The 21,910-nt window shown below is 50.1% G+C and overlaps 1 protein-coding gene across 4 annotated transcripts in view; it reads right to left on the reverse strand.

The window, feature by feature from the left end:
* The window catches only part of Sema4d (semaphorin 4D), a 111,362-nt gene extending 89,724 nt beyond the window's left edge, over positions 1-21,638 (reverse strand). For all 4 annotated transcript variants that reach the window (XR_003845368.1, XM_029547296.1, XM_029547294.1 and 1 more), the window contains exon 1: positions 21,444-21,638. The gene's annotated coding sequence lies outside the window, so the exon portion shown is untranslated. The remainder of the gene's footprint in view (positions 1-21,443) is intronic.
* Between the last annotated feature and the right edge of the window lie 272 nt (positions 21,639-21,910).

Below are 21,910 nucleotides of genomic sequence, written 5' to 3' on the forward strand. Positions count from 1 at the left end.
AAAATGACTCCACATATTTGACTGACAGATCTTAAAATTTTATTCTGGAGGCTGTGAATGTCACCAGAACAATACAATATGGCACCCTTGGAATAAATTTATATGGATAAACTGTGATAAGATTTTAAATCGCAAATGGATGTTCTCTAATTAAAAAGTGTGTGTGTGTGTATTGTGTGTGTGTGTTGTGTGTGTGGGGTGGGTGGGTGTGTGTGGGTGGGTGTGGTATGTCCACCTGTATATGTGTATACTCATGCCCATAGGTAGATGCGTGAGAATATAGGTCAGCATCATGGCTCTATACAATATTATTTATTATTGGGGGGCACGGCTCTCCCTTCACCTTTTGGGGCAGAGCCTCTTTAGTTGTTTCTCTCCCACTACGTACTCCAAGCCTCTGGTCACCAATCCTCCTGTCTCCACTGTCCGTCTTGCCATGGATGTGCTGGGATTACAGATATGTGGGTTCTCAGAAGGGAACTCAGCCCATCAGACTTGCACAGCCCACGTTTTTACCCACCGAGCCACCGAGCCGGCATCCATCATTTACTTTACCCCTTTGCCTTTGTTTTGCTGCTGTCTGTTTTTGATGGGCTCTCTCACCAACTGGCAAATGAGCCAGTGAGGCACCCCTCACGGCTGCGTGCTGCCACGCCTGGCTCTTGGGTATCAAGGATTCACTTAGGGCCACACGCCTATGCAGCCAGAATGGCAGGTTCTAGGTTCTGTGAGAGACTGGGCTTCAATGTGTACCAAAGAGAGAGAGAGAGAGAGAGAGAGAGAGAGAGAGAGAGAGAGAGAGAGAGAGAATGGAAGTTGTAAGAGGTGGCTTTTGTAAGGGCGGGAGGAAAACTAACTCTGGAAAGAGAGAGAAAGGAAGAAAAATCATTCCTCCACATGTGCACATACTCTCTCATACACACAAATCTGCACATATATGAGCACACATATACACAAGCATTGCTATACCAAAAGAAAAAAATTATAAACATGTATGTAGATTAAAAATAAAGTGTAAAAACAACTAAAAAGTTTCATAAACGTATATGAAACTGTCAAGTCATAATAAAGAAGAAGAGGTAAAAGGAGTGCAGAAGAGTCGAAAATTCTGAAGCCGTTCCTCATGACCCTCTGCAGGTATCCCGTGCTGCAGACCAGAGTGTTTACACGGCGCTCGGGGTCTATGTTTGCTCCACACACGACTCAGGTCCAAAGGCAAGGCAGAGCCTGACTCCTGTAATTACTGGGAAAATGGAGACCTCAGGACAACCATTTACTCCTTTGGAATTTCAAGGAATCATGCCTTTCACCTCCCACAGAGAAAGGCAACTGGAGTGCAATACAGCACATCCCGGGCCCTGGGTGTGCAGCTCACATTCTTGGCCACACAATAGCCCTGTCACCCGACACTTAATCTTACAGTTTCACTTACCTACCATCAATCACAGTCCAAAAATATCCACAGGGATTGTTCTAAGTTTGTAACTGCTCGATGTTCTTTGTAGTGTGTGTGTGCTCGCACACACACCTTCATCACCTTGCCCCACCCTAATGGGCTATGCATCCTCTTGCCCACTGAATTCACCATGTATACGTTAGCCACTCAACACTGACTCAGTGATCAGTCTGACTGCCTGAGCATCACAAGCCCTGAGCTCCAGAAACCCCAATTCTATTTAGCAATGACTCTACAGCACTGGAGAGTGAGCTGTAGGAATTTGGGTCTCCAAAGAGAAGCCCTGGGAAGTGCTTCTTTTAAGAGAAAGGGTGTGTATTTTCAACCTAAAGGAAGAAATAAGATATAAGACTGCTCAGCTCTACTGTACAGTTACATTTTTCAAGAGAGAGAGAGAGAATGTGTGTGTGTGTGTGTGTGTGAGAGAGGGAGAGAGAGAGAGACAGAGACAGAGACAGAGAGATAGAGAGATTGTGAGCGAATGTTAACACACATGTATTAGAGCCCCTTTCAGTGAGAGAGTCATCCTAAGTAGCCTAGGCAAGCACTGAAATTGCAATCCTCCCATCCATCCTCCCATCTCATCTCCCATCCATCCTCCCATCTCATCCTCCCATCCATTCTTCCATCCATCCATCTTCCCATCTTATCCTCCCATCCATCCTTTTATCCATCCACCCATCCACCTTCCCAACTCATCCTCCCATCCATCCATCCTCCCATCCATCCTTTCATCCATCCACCCATCCATCTTCCCAACTCATCCTCCCATCCATCCATCCATCCTCCCATCTCATCTCCCATCCATCCTCCCATCCATTCTTCTATCCATCCATCTTCCCATCCATCCTCCCATCTCATCCTCCCATCCATCCACCCATCCATCTTCCCAACTCATCCTCCCATCCATCCATCTTCCCATCTCATCCTCTCATCCATCCTTCCATCCATCCATCCATCCTCCCATCCATCCACCCATCCACCTTCCCAACTCATCCTCCCATTCATCCATCCTCCCATCCATCTTCCCATCTCATCCTCTCATCCATCCTCCCATCTCATACACCCTAGTCACTAGTACTACAGGTGTGCAGCACAGACAGGCTTGTTGCTAAACTCTTACTGTGCCCGATTCACAGGTGCATATCCACTGCAAACAAACAGCTGTTGGGTATTCAGCTCAGTTACATCAGTGAATCTTCAGCCACACCCACTGCTGTAAGTGGAGACGATGGCACTGTATCTTGAGCTGCTGCTATGACCATGCAGAGACTACAGGCCCAGTTTGTAACTGTCGTTTCAGTTACAAACGACAGACCCAAGGGCTAACGAGGGGGCTTAAAGTTTGCCATGAATGCATGAATTCTAGAGATCAGATCCCCAGAGATCATGTAAATACTGGGTGGGCAAAAATAAATAAAACAGGGCTTCACACCCACATCCACAGAATTACTTAGGGTTCCACAGGGACAAATGGCTCCAGTCACACTGGTGTCACACGGGCACCAGGTTCTGTACACAAGTTGTCCCCTCGTCCCTGCCACACTGTGCCTCACTGGTTTCCAAGAAATCTCACTCCAAGGATGTCCAGATGAAACCATAGCTTCTAGACACCTGGTGTCAATAAACCCTGAGGATAAACTTAGCCCCGCAGCATCAGTGCTCGGGCAGGGTCAGCCCTGAGGAATCTCTGCTTCTACTGCTTGTCTGAGGGTGGGTTAAGAAATCACTTGCATTTTAATCCAAATAAGAGCATCTGCAAGATTACACAGGACGCATAAATATAAACAGATCTGCTCCTCCCCACTCCTGGTCGCCTGCCATCTTTCTCTACCTACAGCAATGCCAGAGTCTGGTAAATGAGCCCCGTTTCAAGCTGCTGTTCTTTCTTCAAGATCAGATGCAGTGAAGCTGACCATGGAAACCAAGGAGCTTCAGGAACCATGTGTGGCCTTCTTAAATGGCTACGCTTTTGTACCTTCAAAGTTGAACGATTCCCAGAGTATCCTAAATTCAGGGCAAAGGTTCAGGCATGTGTGTGATCAAGTCCTAGACCTCAGGCCTCTCCTGACCCTTGAAGAACAGGAAATGGTGAGATGGGATTGTCTCCAACTGCCACATACTTGTGGGTAAATCTTCCTTCAGTGAGAAGCCAAGCCAGGGTTAAAGCTGGCGATTCTGGTTTCAAGTCAGAGGTGGTATCCCGCCTTTGAAAGTACCAGTTGGTAATTCCAAGAACATCGAATCTTGTTTAGGACCTGAGGGTGGGACACTATGAACGGTGAATGGTTCTGTCACACTAACATCCCCACTGTCACTGAGGAAACCTATTGGGTCAAGATCCCCAGTTGTCTTGCCAGCTTCTCAGAACCTTCAGGCAGAAGACAGTTTAGCCACAAACCTCAGCCAACCCCAAGCTACCCAGAAAGACCTGGCTTCCTGAGAAACAGCTAAGTTAAGGTTTGACAGAAAGTCCCACAGACCAGGAAACAGGGGGTCTTAGGGTTTTACTGCTGTGAACAGACACCACGACCAAGGCAATTCTTAAAAGGACAGCATTTAATTGGGGCTGACTTAAGGTTCAGAGGTTCAGTCCATTATCATCAAGGCAGGAGCATGGCAGCATCCAGGCAGGCACAGTGCAGGAGGAACTGAGAGTTCTACATCTTCATCTGAAGGCTGCTAGCAGAATACTGGCTTCTAGGCAACTAGGGTGAGGGTCTTAAAGCCCACACCCACAGTGATACACCTACTCCAACAAGGCCACACCTTCTAATAGTGCCACTCCCTGGGACAAGCATTTACAAGCCATCTCAGAGAACCCTGACGCCTGCACCCTAAGGCGCCTGTGGGTTAGGACAAGCCTTCTAGACCCAAGAGTTCTGTGGCATTGTCTGTGAGCCTGACTCAGAAAGGACACAGGACGCAGACTGACTGTAGTCTATGAGCAAAAGCCTGATGCTGAGAGCCACCTGTTCACAGCCCTGGTGCAAAGCTCCAACCCTCCCCTCTCCGCTCTGATAACACTGAGTCCTCCCTGCCAGTCCCAGAGACCAGCTCCTCCCACTCATTGGCTCATTCATTATTATCTAATTACTCTTCCCCAGCTCAGGCCCAATGGGAAAGGAGGCAGAAGAAGGACCTCCTCCATCGTCCTGGCACCCTTCCTGCACCTCCCTGCGCTCAGCCCTCTGCTCTCCTGGCAGCTCCTCTTGGAGCTTCTGCAGATGCCAGCACACCAGGCCCTCTGTGTTTCAAAGGGATTATTTATGGTTGGATGAACCATCCGGTATAAAGGTCAGATAAGAGCATGCCAGGGAGCAAGAGGATAACTTCAGCAGCTCACACAGGAGGAAAGGCTGCAACTTACATCAACATCCCCCCACCCGACCCCAGCAAAAGGAAACAGAAGAGCCAAGCTCAGTCAGTGGCTCTCTGCTCAACGCCCCTGGTGTGTGTAGTTCTGGTGCACTGGTCAGGAAAAAAACGAAGCCCAGTCTGGAGAAGGACAAAAGGATTCCCTTAAAGCAGCAGCGAAGGAGTTACTCATCACCGGAGGCAGTTACTGGCCCCTGAATGTAACACCAGGTGCCACACTGGCACGGAGCACTGTCCCAGTGAAGTAAACAGTCAGGCAAAGTGTGAGGCTCAGCCTACAAGAGCCCCAGTGGGTGACCCCGCCACGCAGCCAGCCAGCAACCTTCATCCATGCCTTGCTGGCCTGGTGACTTATGAGTACAAATATGGAGCTCTGCCTGCGCCTGGGACAGGTGGGATCCCAAGCAGGCCGACTCCCTGTTCTAGTCCTCTTTGCTCAAACTCCCTACATGACCTAGGCAGGCCATCTACCAGTACCTTAAAGCCTGCCCAGGTCCCTGTGACTCTGGATCCCTTTGGAGCAGAACATGACTATGTAGGGAAGTCCCCATGAGCAGAGAGGACACTCCACTGGGAGAGGAAATGGCTAGAAACTATCTGGGAACATCCACAGCATCTGTGTGGGACCGGGGGACGAGAGCGCCGAACAGCTGACTCCTGGAGAAACACAGATGACACGATCTGGGGCATAATGCTGAATGCCCCTGCATCCTCTATCCTCCAGATAGGCTAGCATTGGCAGAGAACAGCAAAGGTGGATTGTTAGCTCTGGGCCAAGAACAGACTTCTAGAAAATGAGTTTAGAGAGACTCCTAATGAACAGTCTGCTAAATGTAGGGAAGAGTCCAGAGTGCAGACTGCAGCAGTCCACACGCGTGCATGCACATCCATGTGTGCACATGTGCAAATAGCTGCTCACAGGCATGCACACTTGCATGTACATGCACACACTGGTACACAAGCGTGCACGCATGTGTACGCACATGGAGGTAGGTATCCACACGAATACACACTGACTGATGCCCAAGCATGTATATGTGTGCTCACAAACACGCAGGCACAGGAAGCCACTTTAGGAGGCTCTACCATTCCCAGGAGCCACCCCATATCATGGGGACAGCCAACCTCGCTCAGCAAGGCCTGAGGAGCAAAACGCACCCAAGAAAAACAGTCAGGGAAGCAGCAAATTGGACAGACACCACCAAGAGCCAGCAGATGTGGGGTACGTGCAACACACCCTCTGAAGGCTGGGTGCTGCCGCCTGGCATGACACAGAACCTACGCATCTGTAGGAGAGCAGTGAGCAGAAAAAATGAGCTGCAGAAACCACTACAGCATGAGCAGGAACCCGGGGACATGTGTGTGCATGTGCGCGTGCGTGCGTCCATCAATCAGGAGCAGACACATGTCTGAAAATGGTAGCAAAGGGGGGGAAAATGTCAGAAAAGCAAGCTGTTAATGGCAAGGACCCAGATCAGGGAGGAAGCTCTTGGCTTTCTTTCTCCCTTCACTAAAACAATAAAAACACCATAAAAATAAAGGAGACGTGACTCAGTGGCTCTAGCTTCCTGTTCACACTGGATCCCACAAGGACTCTGCGGAGACCCCATCAGCAGAGAGAAAAGCTGACCTCGGTTTTTCTTTCTTTTTTTTTTTTTTCTTTAAATTTTGTTTCCACAGCTTCCCACTCTGGCAAGAGGAGCTGCAGTTTCCATTTTCCTGCAGATAAAACTCCACTGGAAAGAATCCCAGGGTGGGTCAACTGCCTACCAGGACTTTAGCTAGGCCCTGTTCCCACTTCCCAAGCTACCCACCTGAAGCCCAGCCCCAAAAGGCCCATGATCATGAGTGAGTGTGACCTTGCAAAAGGCCTCCGTGAAAGATCTCAAAGTGGGACATCTGGGTAGGTCTCAAGGCCGGACAAGTATCCTTATTATATACAAAAAAAAAAAAAAGAGACACAGAAGAGCAGAAGAGGTGGCCAGCTGGGCGTGGTGGTGCACGCCTTTAATCCTAGCACTTGGGAGGCAGAGGCAGGTAGATTTCTAGAGTTCGAGGCCAGCCTGGTCTACAAAGTGAGTTCCAGGACAGCCAGGGTGATACAGAGAAACCCTGTCTCAAAAAACCAAAAAAAAAAAAAAAAAAAAAAAAAAAAAAGAGGTGGCCATGTGACAAGGCAGAGACAGCAGTGATTTAGTCAGCCAGCGGTGTCTGAGGCCGTGTGACAATGGCAGACAGGACAGTTCGCTGCCCTGCTCACACCTTACCCTTGCCTGCAGAACTACAACGGCAATGACCGATCATGTAATCCTTCAGCTGGAGTGTTCTGTCACAGTGGTCACGGGAGACTCTTAAAGGAAAGGGACCGCTGTCTTTGAAGTCAGCGTTTACATGTAGCATGATACACAAATGGCCACCTTCCCTGCAGCCTGCAGAGGGTCTCCTGCGTGCTCAAGCCCCACACCTCCCCCGCCCAGCATCTGTGCACGGCACCTTCCTCTTCTTCTCCATGGAGAGCTGCTGCCTCTATCTACTCTGGTCTCAGTCATGAGGGCTGGGCAAGCGACATCCCACATGTCACTACATTCAACTCTCTGTGCTGGGAACACAAACAGCTCATTTCTGCTTCAGAACCCATGTCAGATGGTTAGCATGGGCCACTTGACCAAGCAGAAGAGAAAGACCTCTGTGTGTGACTGTGGGGGAGTATCTTGATTACATTGATTGAATGGGCAAGACCATCTTAATGGGGGCAGGGTGCATTCCCTGGACTGTATAAAATGGAGACAGTGAGCTGAGCACTAATAAGTCTCTGTTGTGATTGTGGCAGTGATGTGACCCACTATTTGAAACGCCTCTCACCCCGAATTTGTCAGCATAATGGACTATGCCTTAAAAGGTAAGCTAAAATAAGCCCATCCAAGTTGCTTTCTAAAAAAAGACTTATCTTACTTATGAGTCCACTGGAGCTGTCTTCAGACACACCAGAAGAGGGTGCTAGATCCCATTACAGATGGTTGTGAGCCACCATGTGGTTGCTGGGAATTGAACTCAGGACCTCTGGAAGAGCATTCAGTGCTCTCAACCACTGAGCCAGCTTTCCAGCTCCCTCACATTGCTTTTGTTGGAGTATCTGAACACAACAGGAAGAGAAACTAAGACACAAGGCAAGGCTAGGACAGACGGATGAAAGTGGCCATAGCGGTGCTGGGTAGCTATCCTCATCAAACTGAAACAGTCTCTCCCTGGGGAGGCTAAGACTCAAGAAGCTCACAACTCACGGTGGATGGCACCCGAGGAATGACAACTAAGGCTGACCCTGTTTCCACACATGCGTGCATACACACACGCTGGGGTTTGCTTCAGATTTCAGATAGTCTTTCTACTGTGAACCACCACATCACCTTAATGAGATTACCTTGCGAATGGGCCTATGCCTGAAGATAAAACGCACTTTAAGCACACATCTGGGTTCTCCGCTGTGGACTGTTTGTGCTGTCATACAGACACTTGTAAGTTTCAGAAGTCGGGGTACTTCAGAGATTTTGGTTAGGGACCTCAACATGTAAAAGACAGCGAGGTGAACGAAAGCGTTTTGTGTACTGAGCAAAGTTACACAGGCTGACAGATGCTGCTCCGTGCCACTGGATCTGAAATACATAGCGGGGGGGGGTGCACACACACAGGCAATCCCAGCACTGCGCAGGCAGGGCAGGAGATCATGCAATCCGGGCTAGTTTTAGTTACACAGAAAGATCCAACCACCAGAACCGAAGGTAGTGAGGTCAGCCCAAACAACCCGGCGCACCTTGAATCTGGGTACCTCACACTTGGCTGTGTTCATGCACGGCAGTATTTGGCTGTGACACCAGCTGCACTCAGAAGGTAAATCTACAAACATCTGGGCAGAGAGAAGATAGGCAGGTGAAGGTCAAGGGATGGGCAGACATCAGCAGGATTTCCACAACCTATTGCTGTCCTGACCATGCCTCCTTACTTAGATTTTTATGTTTAACTTTAAATTAATGATTTGTATGTACGGGTATGTGCACATATGTGTGGGTGCATTTTAAGGTTAGAAGAGGGTGTATATACATATATATATATATATATATATATTCTGGAGCTGGAGTTACAGGTTACTTAGGATTTTACTGCTGTGAACAGACACCATAACCAAGGCAAGTCTTACAAGGAAACATCTAATTGGGGCTGGCTTACAGGTTCAGAGGTTCAGTCCATTATCATCAAGGCAGGAACATGGCAGCATCCAGGCAGACATGGTGCAGGAGGAGCTGAGAGTTCTACATCTTCATCTGAAGGCTGCTAGCAGAATACTGGCCCACACCCACAGTGACACACCTACTCCATGTGGCCACACCTACTCCAACAAGGCCACACCCCCTAATAGTGCCACTTCCTGGACCAAGCATAAGCAAACCATCACACAAGTGGTTGTGAGCCACCCAATGTGGGGCGCAAGAAACAACTTTGGTCCTTGGCAGGAGCAGCAGCAAATGCTCTTTCCTGCTGCGCTACATCCCTGGGTTCCAAGACTGGGCAGGCAGCACTTTGATGAAGGGCCAGGGGACTAGACTTAAAGCCATCAGAGCCTATGGGTTGAATGACAGTTTCATTATGCCTGAGAAGGCAGCAAGAACATGTCCCTTCCAGGTCAGGGACCACATCTCCCATGAGCTTACGACAGTCAGTGACCAACAAGCACTGCTGTCTGCGGGCCACGTGTGCCTGCCTGGTGTCACCGTTCCCCTGGGACAGGTATACAGAGGAGAGGCTGAGAAGCAGCCACACCCAGTCATTCTTCAGGTAGAGGACAGCCATAAAGACAAGGTCTCTTGACCATGAAATCTGCCCTTCACATCAGCTCTGAACAAGCCGTGGGCTGGAGAGATGGCTCAGTTGGTAAACTGCTTGAAGTGCATGCATGAGGGCTTGGTCCAGGTGCCCCAGCACCTGTGGGAAAATCCAGATGCAGCAGCAAATGCCTGTAACCCTCACTGCGCCTGGAAGACAGGATCCCCAGCATAGTAGCCCACTTCTGTGAGGATATACCCCTTCCACTTAGTACCCAGGGGAGAAGCCACTACAAATGCCTTGTGTGACACAAAGCCACGCTCTGTGTCCTGAAGCAACAAAGAGGTCCTCGGCACATTGTGTAGGGGAGGGTGACAAGAGTGAGCGCAGCGCCCAGGCTGGTGAACGGAAAACCTCGTTCCATCTTTAGCAGCTATAATATAAGTGTGAGAAAATGCTTTAGAATAGCCCAGACCCAAACGATCCTGGCAGAAACACCATAGTGACACCAGCAGTTGCTCAGGAGATAGGGTCTCTGCTGGCTGTCCCCCGAAATAGAGGAGAGCACACACCCGAGCCCTCTGTGCACCATCATTTCTCCACCCCCCCCCATCTCATGTTTGCGCATGTGTGTATGTATGTGCATGTGCATATGCGTGCACTGGGGAGAGAGAGGATTTAAGGCCTACTTAGGTGTTGTCTTAGTCAGGGTTTGTATTCCTGTACAAAACATCATGACCAAGAAGTAAGAGGGGGAAGAAAGGGTTTATTCAGCTTACACTTCTACATTGCTGTACATCACCAAAGGATGTCAGGACAGGAACACACACAGGGCAGGAACCTGGAGGCAGGAGCTGATGCAGAGGCCATGGAGGGGTGCTGCTTACTGGCTTGCTCAGCCTGCTTTCTTATAGAACCCAGGACTCCCAGCCCAGAGATGGCACCACTCACAGTGGGCCCTCCCACCCTTGATCACTAACTGAGAAAATGCCTTACAGCTGGATCTCATGGAGGCCTTTCCTCAAGGGAGGCTCCTTTCTCTGTGATAACTCCAACTTGGGTCAAGTTGACACACAGAACCAGCCAGTACAGGTGTCATTCCTCCATCTCCATCATCTTTTAAATAATGACTTAATAAAATGTATTCTACCAGCCGGGCCTGGTGGCGCAGGCCTTTAATCCCAGCACTCGGGAGGCAGAGGCAGGCGGATTTCTGAGTTCGAGGCTAGCCTGGTCTACCAAGTGAGTTCCAGGACAGCCAGAGCTATACAGAGAAACCCTGTCTCGATAAAAAAAAAAAAAAAAAAAAAAAAAAAAAACAAAAACAAAAACAAAAATGTATTCTGCCTTTTTATCTATTAGTGTGTAGACATCAGAGGAAATGGTTCAGAAGTTAGCTCCACCATGCGGGTCCCAGGGACGGAACTCAGGTCACTGGGCCTGGTAGCAAGTACCTTTGCTGGCTAAGCCATCTTAATTCCCAGATCATTCAGACTGTGTTTTGAGATAAAGTATCTCACTGGGACCTGGGACTCAGCTATTAGGCTAGGCTGGCTGGTCAGTGAACCCCCATGCCACCTGCATCTACAGCTCCTCGAGTGGATCTTTTTATATAGGTTCTAGGGATCAAACTCAAGTCTTCCTGCTCATACCGAGCCCCTCCCCAGTTTGAGTCCCCCACCATTTCCATAGGGAGATGTCCCCACTGTGTCTTCCAAGCTCTGCAGAAATGACTGCTCATTTCACACAATAGTTTTTTCCTGCTGAAATAAAATCCATGTCCTCCAGCTCACAAGTAACGAGATGTTACTTTGTATATAAAGGGGAATCTGTGACTCCCCACAGGCTCTTCCGGGATGGGTATCTACTTTAAAGATTGGCTCTGACCACCTCCCTGGTTAGGCCCAGCTGTGGGTAAAGCAAGCCAGCCCGACAGCGCCCTGTGGATGGCTGATCTTTTCCTTGCCAGACATGACAGACAAAGCTAGGGGCTCACAGAAGCGGGAGGAGGGAGCTGGTGATTTCTCCAGATTCCACACTTGAAACCCAAGCCGCTGGCTGCCCTCTGCCTTCAAACACAAGCAGAGATCCAATTCCGCCTGCTCAGAGCTCTGCTGTGACCCAGTTTCTGGACCGTGATCCAAGCACGCAAGTCTGCAATAGCTCCCATGCTGCTGGAGGCTCTGGGTGTCTGAGGCGCCTGAGGGCCTAAGGATAAGCCAGATGAGGAGTAAACCGGGCGAAGGCGCGTCATCACAGTGAGTTAACATAGGAATCAGAGACCCAGAGGATGTACACTGACTCTATGCAAAACCTGTCCACGCGCCACACCGAGGCAGGGTTTTTCAACACAGGATGAAAACTTTTTTTTTTTTTTTTAAAGTAAAATGCAATGGAGGGAGGGGGCCTGGGGAGATGGTTGGGGAAGTGCTTGCTTTGTAAACACAAGGACCTAAGTGCCATTCCCAGAACCCATGTCACAAAAAGCTGGGCATGGTGGCCTGTGCTTATGAACCTAGCACTTAGGAAGTGGACCCAGATGGGTCCTTCAGGCTTGCTGGCCAGTGAGAGACCTTGTCTCAAAAAAAACAAAAACAAAAACAAAAAAGAAACAAACAAACAAACAAACCAAAACAAAACAAAACAAGGGGTTTGGCAACTGAGGAATGACACTACACATGGACGGCATGATTGCACAGGGGGCCTCAGCAGCCTAGTGAAAGAAACTCTCAGCCTCTCCACTTCCTGGCGGAGGGGCCCCAAGAATAAGTTTCCTATGCTGTCTTCTGTTGTCAAGGTCTTCAGCTGTAAAGGGTGGGGAAGATTGGGCCAGGTTGAGGGGTACAGTGGGGATCCCATAGAATGGGCAAAAAGCCCTGGGCGTGTCACACACAAAAGCCACCATGAACCACAGGACCATTCTTACCTGTTCTTGATGCCTATTTCTGATTCCACCCTGACAAGTCAGTGCTCAGAAATGATGTCTTTTTAAAAAGAAATTATTTATTTATTTGTGTGTGTGCACGCACACTCGGGTGCACGTGCATACAAACACACGCATCAGCACACGCGTTGTGCCCCACGATGACCACGCGGAGGTCAAGGGATGTCAGGAGTCCATTCTCTAACCACCCTGGGTTCCAGGGATGGAACCTGGGTCCTGCATGGCAAGGGCTTTTACCACGGAGCTATCCTGCTGGCCCTTTCTACACACGCACCCGATCACCTCAGTCACTGTGAAGGTAAGTGCAGGAGTGGCGGGCGCCAGACTCTGTGCCACTAACTGTCTGTCAGCTGTGTTCACCCGACACCCTGGAAACCTCTGTAAGAACAGAAAATCAGCCCTGGCTGCCAGCGCGAGGCTAGGATCTGACTTCAAACAGGCCCAAGAAAGCATGGAATTCTGGGAATAGAGTGACGACTCCACGCTAACAGGCACTGACTAAAACTCCCAGAATGGAACCTTCACAGGGTAGAAGGCACTGTCCTCACATTTTATCACAATAAATCATCTAAATTATCAGAACCCAACCTAGCAGAAACAGACCATCTTAAAAGCAAGAAATCAATGTCATTATTAAAAGCCTCACCAAGAAGAAAACCTCAGACTACCTCTGGTGGCGTCACTAATACACCCATGCTTTGAAGAGAGAAAAGGAAAAAGAAAAGATATTGAGTCCACAAGAACATTTGCCCCATGAAGAGTACTACAGATCTTAAACCTGGCAATACAGAACTGTCGGTTATACAGAAGTGCTGGCAACACAGAACTGTCGGCAACACAGAACTGTCAGCAACACAGAACTGTCTCTTCATGGTGGTTCTGATTCCCACAGTTTCCATTATCCACCTTCAACCAGAGTCCAGAAATACGCCATGGAAAATTCCAGAATAAATAACTCATCAGCATTATACCATAGGCCACTCTCAGCAGGGGCCGTGTTCCTTTGTGCAGCATATCCACACTGTATACAGCATCCTCCTGCTAGGAGCTCTGCAGTTGCTTCAGCTACCGACTAACTTATACTACGGCCGCCCTGAGCCTTTACTCAAGAATGTTCCTCGCCATCTCCCTGCCTCAGTTTCTTGGATGCTGCGGTTACAGCTGTGGTCAGGATCCGGCTGAGTGTGTTCCTTCTACATGAAAGTACAATAAGCCGCCTCGAGAAAGTCAAGAACCACATTCTCGTAACTGCCAATATGGTGCGGTGCTGAAACTGGGTCAATTTTATTATTAATTTTGTTAATCTCTGTGCCTAATGTAGAAAAACTTCTTCATAGGTATATACATAGAAAGTACACTTATAGATATGTACTATGGTAATTTCTGACACCCATGGAATCCTAAAATTCACCCATCATGTATAAGATACTATAATAGCTAAAAAGAATAGGTAATACAAATACCAGGCCTGTAACTCCAACTTCTCAGGAGGATCAATGGTTCAAGAACAACAGTTCAAGCAACTTAGGGAGACCTTGTCTCCAAACAAATTACTAGAAAGAAGGCCAGACATAAGCGTGGTGTTACAGCGGCTGTCAAGCAGGTAGAAGTCCTAGGTTCAAACTCAGGACAGACTGGCCCATGGGCACGTCTATAAGGATTTGTCTTGATTGCTAATTGATGTGAGAGGGCCTGTGGACAGCACCATTTCCTCCGTAGGTGATCCTGGGCTATATAAGAAAACTAGCTGGAGCCGGGCCTGGTGGCGCAGGCCTTTAATCCCAGCACTCGGGAGGCAGAGGCAGGCGGATTTCTGAGTTCGAGGCTAGCCTGGTCTACCAAGTGAGTTCCAGGACAGCCAGAGCTATACAGAGAAACCCTGTCTCGAAAAACCAAAAAAAAAAAAAAAAAAAAAAAAAAAAAAAAAAAAAAAAAAAAAAAAAAAAAAAAAAAAAAAAAAAAAAAAACTAGCTGAGCACACCAGCGTGTCATACCATGCCTCCTGCTTCAGCTCCGGCCAACTTTTCCTCCAAAGGACTATAACCTGGAAGTGGAAGCCAAACAGCCCTGCCCTCCCCAAGGAGGCTGCTGGTCATGTGACACCAACACACTACAACTCTAAAAAGCTTGGCCTAAAATATTCCACTAACACCATATTTAACAACAAATTAAATGTCCGCCTGAGCCTTCCCTGTAAGCTCCAGATGGCAACATAAAAGGTCCAAGGGGCAGGGGTGGAGGGGGAACAGCCAGTGGTTAGGGACACTTGCTGCTCCTGCGGGGGACCCAGATTCCCAGGCAGCTCACGACCACCTCTCACTCCAGTTCTAGGAATTCCAATGCGCACCTTGGGCCTCTGAGGGACCTCAAGCAAAGGAAAACCACACTAACACCCCATCTAAAAACAATACATTGAAGCCAGGCATAGAGGTGCACACATATAACCCTGGCATTCGGGAGATGGAGACAGCAGGGTCAGGAGCTCACAGCCATCCTCAACTACAAAGTGAGTTCGAAGCCAGCTTGGGCTTCATGAGAGCCTTCCTTAAAAAGAAATAAAAAAAATTAGTGAGTTAGGCAGTCTGCCCTTGGAAAGATATCACTAATAAGATAAAAACGCAAAGCTGGAAAAATATTTACAATACAAATATCTGACAGACTCTAATTTGGAACTAGAACTCTTATGACCCAAATAAGACAAATGATCCAGTTTAAACGTGAACAAGAAAGCCAGACGGTGCTGTACGCCTCTAATCCCAGTACTCAGATCTCTGTGTGTTCAAGGCCAGCCTGGTCTACAGAGTGAATTTCAGGACAGCCAGGGCTACACAGAGAAAGCCTGCCTCAACAAACAAACACACACACAAACACACAAACAAACAAACAAAAAAGTGAACAATGAACCTAAGCAGAAACTCCTCAAAGGAAGGAAACAGATATTAAGGGGAGACTCAGAACTAGAATCTGCCCCCAACCCATCACTGCAACATCCCACTAGAATAACTTACAGTTGGACTGACAACAGTTGAGTGTCAACAAGCCAAGTAAGTACATATCAACTGCTGCATCTCCTTCTTGGGAGGGATGAAAAAACCCACACAATTGTCATTAAAAATGCTACCAGGTTCTTCAAAAGGCCACACACGAGCACACCCAGAAGCACATCACAAAACCCTGAGATTCCTCCCCCAGGGAGTGACCTAGACTACAGGAGAAAATACACAACCCCAGTAAGGTCTGTCTAAGAAGGCACAGGGTACTTCTGTATATTATTTACTGTGACCAAGTATACTTAGGGAGCTGGAGAGGTAGCTTAGTGGGTGAGAATGCTTGTTCTGCAAATCACGGGGCTGGACTTTGAAGTGGGAAAGGCTGGGCACTGCTACAGGCGCCTGTAACCCTGGTTTGGGAGTTGTAGACAGGGGAATCCTGAGAACTTGCTGGCCAGCCAGCTAACCAAAGTGGTGGGCTTCTGGTTTAGTGACAGGCTCAGTCTCAAGAGAATGCAAAGAGAGACAAAGGAAAACATCCTGTCCTGGCTTCCAGAGAAGCATACAGAGGGACATGCACCATGCAACACACACACACACACACACACACACACACACACACACACGCATACATTATCCTTTAATAGCATCTTGTGATGCAATCACAACATTACACAACCATTATCAGCTATTACGTTTTATCACCTAGCATACAAAATGAGGGTGGAGGTGGGGGTGGGGGAGGGCATCAATCCACAACACTAAAAAAACAGAAGAAAACTAGAAGCCCTGTAAAACCAAGCAGTCACTGACATCCCATCCCTCCCCTGACCCCACGTGACCGGTGATGTTTCTGGCACTCTGGCTCAGCCTCCTGTACTGACATTTTGTAAACAAAAATCTTGAGTCACATCAGCTTAGCTGTGGCTACTTTTACTTAACCCATTGTTTCAAGGTTCAGCTCTACTGTTCTAAGGTTCGAACATGTATGAGTGTTCCCGTCCTTTCTATGGCTAAGTACTATTCCATGCCTGCACACAGCACATCTGGCTCACCCCCTTCATCCACCGATGGACAACTGGGCTGTTTCCACATCTGCTGGCTTGTGAACGGTGCTACAAACGGTGGGAGGCTTTTGGTCGGTCCCTACTTCCCATCCTTTTAGGTATGGGCAATAAAAGTGGAATTGCTGGATCACAAGGAATTTAGTTCTGTGTTTAACTTTCTAAGAAACTTCCAAACTGTTTCCCCAAACACCATCTTCCCCTCCCCACAAGCCCAGGGTTCCACTTTCTCCAAGTCCTTACCAACAACAGGTGCTATCTCCCAACCCCTTGTATCAACGCCATTCTAGTGCAGTAGGAGGTGGGGCTTGGCTTGTATCTTTCAGTGACTGATGACACAGGCTGTCTGTCCATGTGCTTCTCTTTGCAGGTTATCTGCCCTTCCGATGCAAAGTTCTAGCCCCTAACCCTGTAACAGGACACAATGCAAACATCTACCGAGAGATGAGCAAACCAGCCACAGAACTGCCAACCCCAAAAGCGCCCTTCAGCATTAAAGAGCTCCTCGCACTGACACCCAAGAAGCGCACAAGCCTCCAGAACCCTGGTGCAGAGGCGAAGCAGAGACACACAACGGAGATCCACAGAGTAGCACATCCCATCCTTCATCTTTTGCTTTCTGAAGGTTCGGTTTCCAGTCAATTACAGTCCAAAAATACTGAATAGAAAAACTCTAGAAATAAATAATTCATAAGGTTTAAATTACACACAATTCCACCCCACCGGCACTGTCTGCCTTCCTTTTCTCCAGAGTATCCACACAGTGTGTCCCACTTGCCTGCTGGTTACTGACAGTCATCGGTTACCACATCAACTCCACCCCACAGGACTGTTCAGCTACCCCTTACTTTAGTTAAAAACGGCCCCAAACACTACAGCAATGAGGTTTGGCAATGCAAAGGGGCCAAAGAAAACATAGAAGATGTTTCCACACCACGAGTTGCACTACAAGTTTGCACACATGCTCACACTTCCACTAACACACCCACCCTACTCACAGACTTCCACTTTTACCCTGTCTGTCTGATAACCTCATATAACCATCACAGACTCACACACATTGGCACATACATGCAGACAGTCAGGCCCCGTGCCCACATTCCCACTAACTTCAACGTACTCTTAGGGCGGTGTCTCCTAGTTGAGGGGAGTACCTGACCCTGGTCCATGAGATGACCCCCTACCACCATTACCTACTCAACCTCTGGGGGGCAGCCTCGAAGACACAACAGCGCAGTCTGTATACACATAGAAGATCACTTCCGTGCATAAGTGCCCACTTGTGTAAACAGGATGACTCAATGCACTGCACGGAAGGTTGGAAGTTTCAAGTAAACCCTTACGCAGCTGCTTCGTGTAAGCAATCCACTTGGCCCTCAACTATTAACTTTTAATTATGGAGTACTTTCAATGGTACACAACAGAAGCCAGAAAAAGAGTAATGAGCTCAGGGACGCTCACCAAGACCCCTCCCTGATCCGACGCAGATCCCAAGCATCCTTTAGCATCCTGTGCACCCATGGTAACAACAACCACACAGTAGTCATTTAAAAAGTCCCTCATGTAGCACTGAGACCATTGCTCATGTAGCAAATGTCTGTCTCACGGCCTTGCTCTGTCAGGAACTCTGTTAGAGGCTTCGGGATGCCTGCAATCTCCAAGTGCCTCCTAGAAGCCATTCAGAGAAAATATGCCACCCGGGTTCTCACGGGCAGTGTGTGAGAGTTTAAACTAAATTACAAGGCCCCTGAAAGAAGTAAAGTCGGTCTGCGGTCCAGGCCTGGGTCCGCAGAAACAGATGTGCCATGATGTGGCATCCCAGGTGAGCATAGAAGGGACTCAGGGAAGAGCACAGCTGGAAAGCAAGGTCCCAAGAGTGTAACAGCCACACCTGGCTCTTCCCCCAAATCCCCTTCCTTGGTATCTGTTCTGGGGGAGGCCCAGCAGCTCACCCCTAGACAGACAAGGTTAACTCCTATTTCCTAACTAATTGCCACTTCTTTCTATGTCTCTTCCTGTTGCCCCTTGACAGACCAGGTTAACCCATACCTCCTACGAGATTGCCACCTCTTTCGGCATGTCTTCCAGACAAGAGAATTGCTCCGAGGTCCAGCAAACCTCTCCCGACACGTGCGTAAGACCTTGCCTGACCAGCCCAGCTCTGAGCCGCACCCTGAGTCACCCAGGGACAGCCACATCTTCAACTGAGATTGCAGAGATGGGCTGCTCATACTGCAGCTGCCAAGCGTGGGATGGCTCTTAGCCAAGAGAACCAAAAGGACCCTCCCCCTTGGCCTGGGTAAATCCCATGGGTACCTCTCACCGATACCTCTCACCATCTAGCCGGCCTTCTGGGATCCTCACCATTGGAGAGACGTAAACTGGCCCACACCTGTAATCCCAGCACTCAGGAGGCTGATACAGGAGGTCAGAGAGCAACCTGGGCCCCATCTGAAGTAGGGAGGAAGGTAAGAAAGGGAGGAAGCAAGGGAGGGGATCTGCCCTCTGCGGGCTACTTCTAGCACCTGGCTTTTTTTCCCCCAAGACCACCTTGGCAGGACCACCAAGCTCATGCTTCCGTTCCCTGGGTGCCTAGGGAACAGAGAGCCTAAGGGAGACCTTTTCCAAGTCCTCTAAACCCAGCAAATTCTAAACACAAGGGAACTGTTTGCAACAATAAGGAAATTCCAAATCCTCTTCTGGTACAGCGAGGATGCCCTGGAGGGCTCAAACCCGGGATCCCTGACGCTAGGCTCACCCTAAACATAATGGAATCAAGCTAAAGGAAACTGTCCCCCTCCTCACCCTTCCTAGCCCTCCCAGGGCAGGCTCCCTCTAGAAGGCACCTCAAATGGCTAAAGAAAACCATTGATCTTTGAGATGCATTATTGATCGTGCTGTCCATTAGCACGCATTCCCATAGCCCTGACCCACCACACACCATGCCTGGGGTGGGGAAGGCTTCCTTGGACACTATCCATAAAAGACAACCTAGAGGAGCAACTGTCCACAAGTGGATGATGTCACCAGACATGCTGCCCTGGCCCCAGACCCCCTGGATTCCTGAGGCAGCACGGTCCACACCATACACCCCAACCCTCAGTCCTGGGCAGGCAAAACCACCTGCCAAGACTCCAGCCACCGGGGAGGAGTCTCCCTAAGGCACACAATGGCATCCAGAAGTCAGTCACTGGAGTCTGTAGACAGAGGGACTTCGCAGCTCCATTTCAGAGGACAAGACAGACTTAAACAAGCCCATCACAGGAAGACAGCCTCTGACTATTGCCCTGGCTCCAGGTCACACATCCGTCCTGCAGGAATGGCAGAGCCACAACTGGTACAGGCAACGTGTTTCTGTTTCTTTGGTTAACTTGCTGTGTGGGTTAGCCAGACAACTAAGTCTTACAGTCAGGACAGACAAGCCTTGCCCCCACTAATATCCCTGCTCTATCCATTCTGCTTCTCAACAGATGATCGCTCTGACGTGATGCACCCAGACAGCAACGGTCAAAATGACAATCAGGCCATTATAGTCGCTACCGGGATCTACCCCCCACCACTGCCCAAAGCTGCCTGCTTCTGGGACACTGTAAACATTCCCAAATAACCCTGCCTGCCCGGGCAGCCAAGAGACAAGTCGGACGCCAGAGGCACATATGAAGTGACAGGCCGCTGGTGTCGCTTCACCCTCCTGAGAAGGAAACTTCCGTTTGGTAGCTCCTGGTAGACCCACAGCAGGGTCAGATGGCTGGCTACAGTCCGGTGAGAGGTTGGGCCACCCACGGGCCTGGGCTGTGCTCCACACAGTGAGGGTTTTCAAAATAAAAGCAGGACAAGTTCATGTGGCAAATGCCCCAGTATGTAGGGGCAGGCCTTCACCACATGCTGCATTGAAAGCCAAGACTCCAAGTTCACCCACAGAGAGACTAAACCGAATACATATAGAGGACAGCTACGTGCTCGGCGCTGTTTTGTCTTTTGGCTCATTTTTTTCTCCCCAAGCCATAACTGGCTGAGCCCCAACAGAACCAGCCCCCTGCAAATCATCGGGCTCCAGCAACAGGTGCAGCTCGAGCTAAAGCTGGTGGTGGTTCCGGGCGGTTCTAGAATAATGCAGCCCGAATCTTCCAGGAAGCCACCGCCTTGTGGTGCCCACTGCCCGGCAGTGGCAACCTTACCGCGGCCGCCCCTCGAGCCGCACCTGTCTGAGTGCACCGCGCCACATCCGGTGCACCCGAGCCAAGGCCTGGGAGACCGAAATAGAAGCTGGTTAGGCCGGGGCTGGGAGCCCGGCTACGGGCACCGGGCCTGACCTGGGAGGCACGGCTCAAGGAGTCAGCACCCGGGGGTCCCAGCGCGCAGGGCCTGGCTAGTCAAGTCGCATCCGCTGCCGGTCCCGTGTCCCGGCTCCAGCCACCTGCCTGCCAGGGCCTGGCGGGAGCTAGGGAGGGGACGCCGGGGAGGGATCCGGGCTGGGGTGGAACTGCAGAGAGGGTCCGGGAAACGCGGTGAAAATCTAGAGGGGGGCTGAGGGATCCGGATGGGATTCAGCGGGGACCCAAAGGATCCTGGTGAGAATGCAGAGGGAGTCCGGGGGCATCCAGGTGGGAATGCAGACTAGGTCCTAGCGGTGTGGGAGAATCTGGGGAAGAAGCTCGGAGAGGGATCCTGGGAGTCCCGAGGGGGTCGCAGAAGAGGCTCCAACAGGGTTCCTAGGTTTACCGCGGGGGCTCGCCGCGCTCCGCGCACCTGCCCAGCCCCGCGCGCGCTCCTCCCGCGCCGGCCCAGTCGCTTACCTGGAGCGCGCGTCCGACCCGCGGCGGCTCTTGGCGGGGGCCGGCCAGGCCAGCTCCGCGCCAAGAATGGCGGCGGCGTTGGTGGCAGCGACGACAGAGGCGGACGGCGCCAGGAGCTTGAGCCGGGGAGGCCGGGAGACGCACGGAGATGCTGCGGCGCGAGAGGGCGCGGAGGCCGGCGTGGGGAAGGAGGGCGCGGGGCGAGCGCGCAGGCCCCACCCCCTCTCCCTCCCTTCCCGCCTCCTCCCCTCCCCCTCCCGTCTCTTCCCTCCCTTCGCCCCTCCCCCTTCCTCCTCCCTCCTCTCACCCCCAACCTCTCTCCCTTCTTCCTTGCCCTCCCGCGCCCCGCCCGTTTTCACCTACCCTAGTCTTTTTCTCCTGCTCCCCTCTTGTTTCCTTTCTCCCTCCCTTCCTTTCCTTCCCCATTTACCTTCCACCACCTCTATCTCTTTCACCCAACTCCTCCT

The sequence above is a fragment of the Mus pahari genome, chromosome 16, assembly GCF_900095145.1.
Source record: "Mus pahari chromosome 16, PAHARI_EIJ_v1.1, whole genome shotgun sequence".
NCBI lineage: Eukaryota > Metazoa > Chordata > Mammalia > Rodentia > Muridae > Mus > Mus pahari.